Raw genomic sequence first — 8468 nt, 5'->3', positions numbered from 1 at the left:
CATAAAGAGGGTATATATGTCCTTTACTCTTATTTTAGAAACTGCCCACTTATAACTATCTAAAAATTATCCATCAATTATAAATAGTTTTATCTTAAAGATACTGCCACGTGAAAATGCACATACATGTTTACTAGTATGTCTAAAAGGTTAAATGCCATAAATAGTGTATAAGATAATTTATTCAAAAACACTTCTTTTATTAATATATAAATAATTCAATATTTATTGTCATTTTCATTAAGGTATTATAAAAAATGGGGTTCTTTTTTAGTAATGAACAAAAAATGAAGTTTGAAGTTGTTATTATCATAGATAATTGCAGAAGTCAAATATAGTCACATCAAACCTGATTATCGAGTCCACGTTCTATGCACCCGTGGGTGCACTAGATGCATGAACCTGTGAATGGGAGGACACGTCGACAATCCCAATGTTAATGCGGTCTGGTTGGTTCAATCGAACATGAACCAATCACAATAAAAGGGGTTTTAAACCTCATTTTTTTTTATTTTCTTTCTTGTTACCCCTGGAGAGCTCCTTCCACCAAACCCTACCCTTCCTCCATTCGTGGTGACAGATCTCTGGCGATTCATCGACGGTGATAAAGAGACCTCCAACGATGACAAGGAGAACCAATGTTCTTTTTCTCCTCTTCTCTTCTTCTTCTCCTTTTCTCTAGGGTGAAGTCATTGGTGGAGGAGCTAGGCCTAAGCCATGTCGCGGGGGCCTGAATAGGCGATGATCGAGTTCGTGGCATCTCAAGTGGCGAGAAACGACATGTGTCAATTGGCGTTGACGTGTAATTGGGATCTGCTCCTCACACAAGGTGCCTCACAACAACCTCATAGGCACATCCCACCGTACATTGGGAACATCTCCTGTAAATAATAACGGGATTATAGCTGATAAGTGTAACTTTTGAGTCCAAATATCAATAAAAGTAATATTTTTAATAAAATTTAAAAAATATGTTAACTTTTTAAAAATAATATCAATTAAGGGCAAAAACGTTGTTCATCTTCTTCCTCTTACAAACCATTCATCAGCATCACCGCATTCAGCAACATCTGGCAATACCTCCGCCCACCTCCGCCTCTACCTCTGCCTCTGCCCAACGCCGCCACCTCCGCCCACCTTCACCTCCACTTCCAATAACGTTATTGGAGGTGGGCGGAGGTGGCGGCGGCAGCGGCGGTACTGGTGGATTTGAATGCCACTTCCAACCACCTGCCTGCCTCCGACACTGGTTGACTGTGTTGTGTTACACTCTTACCTTCTATGACTAAATAAATAAATAAACAAACATTTCAATGATCCAATCCACCGACGCTTTCTTCCTCCTTGACGCTCAGCTCTACAATCATCGCTGTTTTAAATTGCGGGACATCAATTAACAAAAGACCGCAATCACTGTTACAGAGTACAAATTTGAAATTCCCTTCCTTCTAAAAACTTCATTCAAACATTTATAATCAAACTCTCCTTCACAAACTCAAGCTAGGGACGGGGGAGCGTGGGGCAGTTGGTTACGTCTTACTAGTACCAAAACCCAATGAAGTTGTCCCACAAGAGTGCAACACTGGCGAACACAGCTGGCAAAATAATCTGGCTTCCGTAATTGGACGGAGACCCATTCTTGGTCTTCTCCGGCAAAGATGCTGGCGGTGGAGGCAGTTTCTCGACGTGGACGACGACTTTCATGCCGCCGTAGCAGAATCCTTTGCCACTGATGAAGTAGTATGTCTTGGTGACATTGAGTGGAACCACATCTCTCCTTGTGTCAGTGGTCCAATTGTGAACCGGATGGTTCTCGTTGCACGTCTCGTAGTTTGTCTTGTTCACATCTAACACGTTCATCTGGTTCTTGTCGTTTACAAAAACTGCGAGCAGGGGAAGTGCAGAACTGGGTTAATTAATAACGGAATAACTTGAATCAAAATCATTGATAAATAGATTGAAAATCCGCAAAAACTACGAGCAGGGGAAATGCAGAGCTGGTCAATGACTACCACCAGCGCTGCCGCCACCGCCCATCTCCGACAACGTTGCCGGAGGCGGCGGGGGCAGCGGCCCTGATGAATGGATTATAAGAAGAAGAAAATGAACAGTGTTAGGAGTTGGGACCCAAAAGTTGCCCTTATATACTAAAATCCCAATAACCAAATCATGGACATGCTGCTGAAGACCATGGCTGAGACGAGGGGTAGGACGACAATTCTCAGTGTTCATCAGCCTGGGTTCCGAATCGTGAAGTTCTTCAATTCAGTTCTTTTGTTGGCCAATGGCTGTGTCCTGCACCACGGGACTGTAGATCGGCTGAGCATGCATTTACGGTCCATGGGTTTGCAACTCCCTCTTCAGGTTAATGTCGCCGACTACGCCATTGATGCCATTGAAACCCTTCAACAACAGCAACGAGAACAACCACAATTGCCGCAACCACCCAGGAGAGGGGATGAAGGTGAGTTCAGAAGTGGTAGGTTCACTCTGCAGCAGTTGTTTCAACAATCTAAGGTAGTTGATGAAGAAGTAGTTCATGTTGGGATCGATCTTCCTTGCGGTTTTGCTAACTCTAGATTACGAGAAACGATTGTGCTGACACATAGGTTCTCAAAGAACATCTTTCGAACCAAGGAGCTCTTTGCCCGTAGAACAATTCAAATGCTGATCGCCTGGCTGGTCTTGGGTTCAATCTTTTATATATGATCTGAAAGATGATCCTGTGGGTGCCGAAGAAAGAGTAGGTCTGTTTGCATTTACATTGACATTCTTGTTATCTTCCACCACAGAAGCTCTACCCATTTTCCTGCAAGAGAGGGATATCTTGATGAGGGAGACAGCCTTTGGAAGCTATAGGATCTCATCTTATGAAATCGCCAATGGGCTTGTTTTCCTGCCATTTATTCTCATACTGGCTCTGTTATTTTCCATTCCACTGTATTGGTTGGTGGGTCTTAATCGGAACTTCATGGAATTCATGTATTTCCTGCTACATTGATCTGGTTGATTCTCTACACAGCAAATTCGGTTGTGGTTTGTTTCAGCGCCCTTGTGCCAAATTTCATCATTGGTAACTCGGTGGTATCTGGCGTTTTGGGGTCATTCTTGTTGGGAAAAAAGAACAGAAATTCTAATTTGAAAACAAAGCCACTTCAAATTCGATTTTCTTCATGCAAAAAAACAAAATCAGAGGTCCAAATATATAGACTTACAGTTGAACTAACCTTAGCTAAAAAAAAGTAACTAAATTACAAAGTGGGAAAACATGGCTCACTAACTCAAAATAGTGCCTAACAATTTGGAAGTAACTCACCCACTAAGTCCACTTAGTTTGAAGCACCATCAACACTCCCCCTTGTTTCAAAACTTGTTACTCCCATCTGCAATCTAAAGTACTCATGTTTGGCATGTGGCAGTGACTTGGTAAGAACATCAGCTACTTACTCATTGATCCACAGTGCTTCATTGCTATTGTTCCTTCAGCAACTAGATTTTGGATGAAATGATAGCGAATATCAATGTGCTTTGTTCTGCTGTGGAAAGCTGGATTTTTCGCCATAAAAATGGTTGCCTTGTTGTCACAAAACACTTGAGTTGCACCTTCTTGAACTTGGCAAAAATTAGCTAACAATCTCCTTAGCAAAACTGCTTGACAAACGGATGTTGTTGCAACAACATATTCCGCTTTTGATGATGACAAGGCCACAATCTCTTGCTTCTTTGAACTCCATGAAAGAGGACCCGAACCAAGGGAGAAAACATAGCCAAGGTGCTTTTTCTATCATCCAAGCAACTTGCCCAGACACTGTCAGTAAAACCCAAAAGTTTAAAATCTAATACTTTTGAGTACCAAATTCCAAAATCAACAGCTCTAGCAACATAATGAAGGATCCTCTTTGCTGCCCCGAGGTGATGTATTGTTGAGGTATGCATAAACCTAGAGACAACGCTGACAGGGAATGCTATATCAGGTCTTGTGTGAGACAAGTAGTTTAAACCGCCAACCATACTTCTGAAATACTTCACACTCGTCATTCCAGTGCCATCATTAGCTATGAGTGTCTCATTCACATTCATGGGAGTTGGAGCTGCTTTGCAGTTTAACATATTGAACATTTTCAACAAATCATTAGCATATTTTCTTTGAGAAATAAAAATCCCATCTGCACTTTGGTTGACCTCCAAACCAAGAAAATAAAGCAACAAACCCAAATCTGATATATCAAAATTTTTCATCATGCAAGACTTAAATTCCTCAACAAGAGACTCACAAGATCTCGTATAAATTATGTCATCAACATAAAGACACACCACCAAAAAATCAGAGTTACCTTGCTTCTTCACATAAAGTGTTGGCTCATTTTTACTCCTTTCAAATCCATTCTCTTGAAAGTAGGAGTCTATTTCCTATACCATGCTCGTGGGGCTTACTTTAGGCCATATAAAGCCTTCTTTAACCTGTAAACTTTGTTGTCATCGTCACTAACAAAACCTTCAGGTTGAGAAACATACACCTCTTCATCAAGTTCTCCATTCAAAAAGACGGATTTAACATCAAATTGGTACACAACGCAATTTAATTGTCCAGCAAAGGCTAGAAAGGTTCTTATCGTTTCAAAGCAAGCAACCGGAGAAAAGGTTTCTTCGAAGTCAATACCTTGCTGCTGAGAGTACCCTTTCACCACCAACCAAGCTTTGTGTTTCTGTATAGTACCATTAGCATGATACTTTGTTCTATACACCCACTTGAGCCCAATAACATTATTGCCTTTCGGTAGATTGCTCAATTCCCAAGTTTTATTTCTTTCAATGGCCGACATCTCTTCTTTCATTGCGTCCTGCCAAACTTGGCTATCTGCAGCTTCATCATAACAAGTGGGGTCTGAAACATACAAAGAAAAGCTACATGAAGCATAAATATCCCTCAATGATCTGAATTTTCTTGGAGGTGTTTCACTAGAGGAACTTGAAGATGAGGACTGCAAGCTTGTTGGAGTAGATGCGCTACTGTTGCTGGGGGGAGATGAGTAAATGGTTGAGATGCTACTACCAGCATATGGACTAGCTGGTTCTGGAGGTTCTGGTACAGGAGTTATACTAGCATCTTCTGTAACTTGTGGTGCTGTAGGTGTTGCATTGTCATTGTTCCAGGCCCAAGTTTCTTCTTTAATGAACTTTAACATCCCTGCTAATAATTACTTTGCCACCCATAGGGTTATACAACCTATATGCTTTGGATTGAGGGCTATAACCAACAAAAATGCATTTTTTTGATTTTTCATCAAGTTTGTTGCGGGTTGGAGAAGTAACCAAGGCATAGGGTATACAACCAAAAATTTTCAAGTGGCTTACCCGTGGCTTCCTACCTTTCCAAGTTTCATATGGGGTCCGGTTCATGACAGACTTTGTAGGTGAGATATTGAGAAGATAAACTATTGTTGCCACTACTTCTGCCCAGAACTGATTTGGAACACCACTTGCTTTTGTCATGCTTCTTGCCATTTCAACCACCGTTTGATTCTTCCGCTCAGTCACACCATTTTGCTCTGGTGTGTACGATGCCGTCAACTCCCTGTGAATGCCATTTCCTCACAAAAAACATTAAATTCATTAGAAGTAAATTCACCACCCCTATCAGAATGGAGTGCCTTTATACAACATCCACTTTGCTTCTCCACTAATGCTTTGAATTTCTTGAAAGTTTCAAAAGTTTCTGATTTGAATTTCGAGAAATACACCCAACCCATGTGGCTATAATCATCAGTAAATAACAAAAAATATTTGCTTCCACCAAATGATTCAATACTCATTGGTCCACACACATCAGCATGTACCAATTCAAGACAATCAGAAGCCCTCCATGACTTGTCTACAGGAAATGAATTTCTACTTTGTTTCCCATAAACACGGCCTTCACAAAAATCAAGATCATCAATTTTTGGCAACCCAACAACCATATTTTTTTGAGCCAACAATTTCAGCCCTTTCACATTTAAATACCCATAACGCAAATGCCACATTTTTGCATCACTAGCTCTTGCTATCAAGGCACAATCTCTGACTTCAGAGACTTCTAACGGAAACATTTTATTTTGTGCCATAGGAATGCTAACTATTTTGTGCCTTGTTTTCTTATCTTGGACAGAACAACGACCATCATCAAACAAAATAGGGTATCCACCATCCATCAATTGCTCAACACTCAACAAATTATGAGCTAAATTAGGAACATATTGCACATCATGGAGGAGTTTTACATTACCTTGTGAGGTTTTGATGGCAATTGTACCTTTCCCTTCAACTTGCATTTACTTGTTGTCTTCGAGTTGAACTTCACTTTTCTGTGACTTGTCAAGTTCTTTAAAAAGAGACTTTGTTCCAGACATATGGTTGGAGCATCCATTGTCCAAAAACCAAACTCCTTTGGAAGCATCATCAATAGGAGAATGAGCCATGAATAGCTTGCTTTCCTCTTCAACTTTCTCTGTAAAATTGGCTTGTTTCTGCTCATCTTTCTGCTTGGTCCAACAATCTACTTCTTTGTGACCCAATTTCTTGCAATATCGGCATTGGATGGTGCTTTTGTGTTGGCGTTGATCACCAAATTGGCCTCTTCCTTTGCCGCCACCACGACCTCGACCACCTCTGCTCTGTCCCCGGCCTCTAGAATTTTCTGACTTTCCCATGTAGAAAGACTCCCCCTTAACATGAAAAGTCTTCTCCTCAACCTTTTCATAGGATCTGCTTAGTCTAACTTCATGGGCTAACAGAGAACTCATTAATTCATCAAAAGTATAAGTAGACAAGTCCTTAGACTCTTCAATTGCAGCAACTACATGATCAAACTTTGAGGTTAGGCTCTTCAAAACCTTACTCACAACAGTTTCATTGCTAACACTTTCACCATATGACTTCATATGATTAACAATCCTAGACACCTTAGACAAAAATACTTGCACATATTCTTTTTCTTTCATGGCCAATGTTTCAAAATCACGACGAAGAGTCTGTAATTTAACAGTAATTACCTTCTTGTCACCCAAGAATTCTTGCTTCAGAATCTCCCATGCTTGAGTGGAGGTGCTAGCTGCTGCAATTCTGGGAAAAATTTCTTCATCAAGGGCTTGTTGAATGAGGAACAGAGCCTTTGCATCCTTCTTACGGGTTTCTCGCAACCGTTGATCAGGCTCGGTTGGATTTGTGTCTTCAAATCCCTTCTCCACCAAGTCCCATAGCTCTTTAGACTTGAACATGGTCTTCATTTTGAGACTCCAGAAGTGATAATTCTCCCCTTTGAAGACTAAAATTAGGGGCAGAGCTGATGAATTGGCTCCGTTGCTTCCTATGGCAGAACTCTCTTTTCTCTTACTTTACCCTTTGCCCAGATAAAGACCCAACATGGCTCTGATGCCAAAGAAATTGTTGGGAAAAAAGAACATAAATTCTAATTTGGAAACAAAGCCACTTTGATTTCAATTTTCTTCATGTAAAAAAACAACATCAGAGGTCCAAATATATAGACTTATAGCTGAACTAACCTTAGCTAAAAATAAGCAATTAAATTAGAAAGTGGAAAAAACATGGCTCACTAACTCAAAATAATGCCTAACAATTTGGAAGTAACTCGCCCACTAAATCCACTTAGTTTGAAGCACTATCAACAATTCTTCCTGTTCTCCGGCTACTTCATATAAAAGAATGAGATTCCAAATTATTGGATCTTCATGCATTGCATTTCGCTTTTCAAGTATCCTTTTGAAGGGTTCTTGCTAAATGAGTTCTCTGGTTCAAGGAAATGCTTGGATTACATGTTGGGTACTTGTGTCATAAGTGGTGAGGATGTTCTTAGAGAAGAAGGGTTTGGAAATGAGAGTAAGTAGAGGAACGTTGTGCTCATGATTTGCTTCATCCTGGTTTATTTATTGCTTAAGTCATACTTAGATGTAGGTGCTCTCGGAGGAGTCTCAAGAAGAGGAGAAGAAGAAGAGAAGAAGAACACGGGTTCTCCTTGTTGCCACCGATGAACTGCCGGAGCTCTGTTGCCGCTGATGGAGGAAGAGTAGGGTTCGGTGGAAGGAGCTCTTGAGGGGAAACAGGAAAGAAAAATGAAGAAATGAGGTTTAAAACCATGGTTTTCAAAACTAGATCGGACCGGACGGTCGGACCAAAAAAATAAGAAACCGGTCACCTTACTGGTTCCGTTTTCCCCCAAAACCGTTGATTTTGGTAAGCAAACCACTTAACCGGCCGGTTAACCGTTCGAATAGTTTTGACCGTTTTTCAAATTTTCAAAATTTTTTATTTTTTGTCAAAACGGGCCAACCGTTCGGGTTGAACAATCGGACCGTTTGAACTGATAACTGGACCCCTAACCAATTCGCTTTAAAAACCATATTTAAAACCCCTTTTGTTGTAACAAGTTTGTGTCCGATTGAACCAACCAAACCATGTTAATGCTCAAACAC

At 40.7% G+C, this 8468-nt stretch overlaps 1 pseudogene; it reads left to right on the top strand.

The window, feature by feature from the left end:
* The first annotated feature begins 408 nt into the window (after positions 1-408).
* On the top strand, positions 409-8089 carry LOC148863832 (ABC transporter G family member 5-like; annotated as a pseudogene).
* The last annotated feature ends 379 nt before the right edge of the window (positions 8090-8468 follow it).

The sequence above is a fragment of the Nelumbo lutea genome, chromosome 3 (genome assembly GCF_056320005.1).
Source record: "Nelumbo lutea isolate HS-2025 chromosome 3, American lotus-T2T, whole genome shotgun sequence".
Lineage (NCBI taxonomy): Eukaryota > Viridiplantae > Streptophyta > Magnoliopsida > Proteales > Nelumbonaceae > Nelumbo > Nelumbo lutea.
The sequence above is the reverse complement of the archived record's forward strand: the minus strand, read 5'-3'. Positions and strand labels throughout refer to the sequence as shown.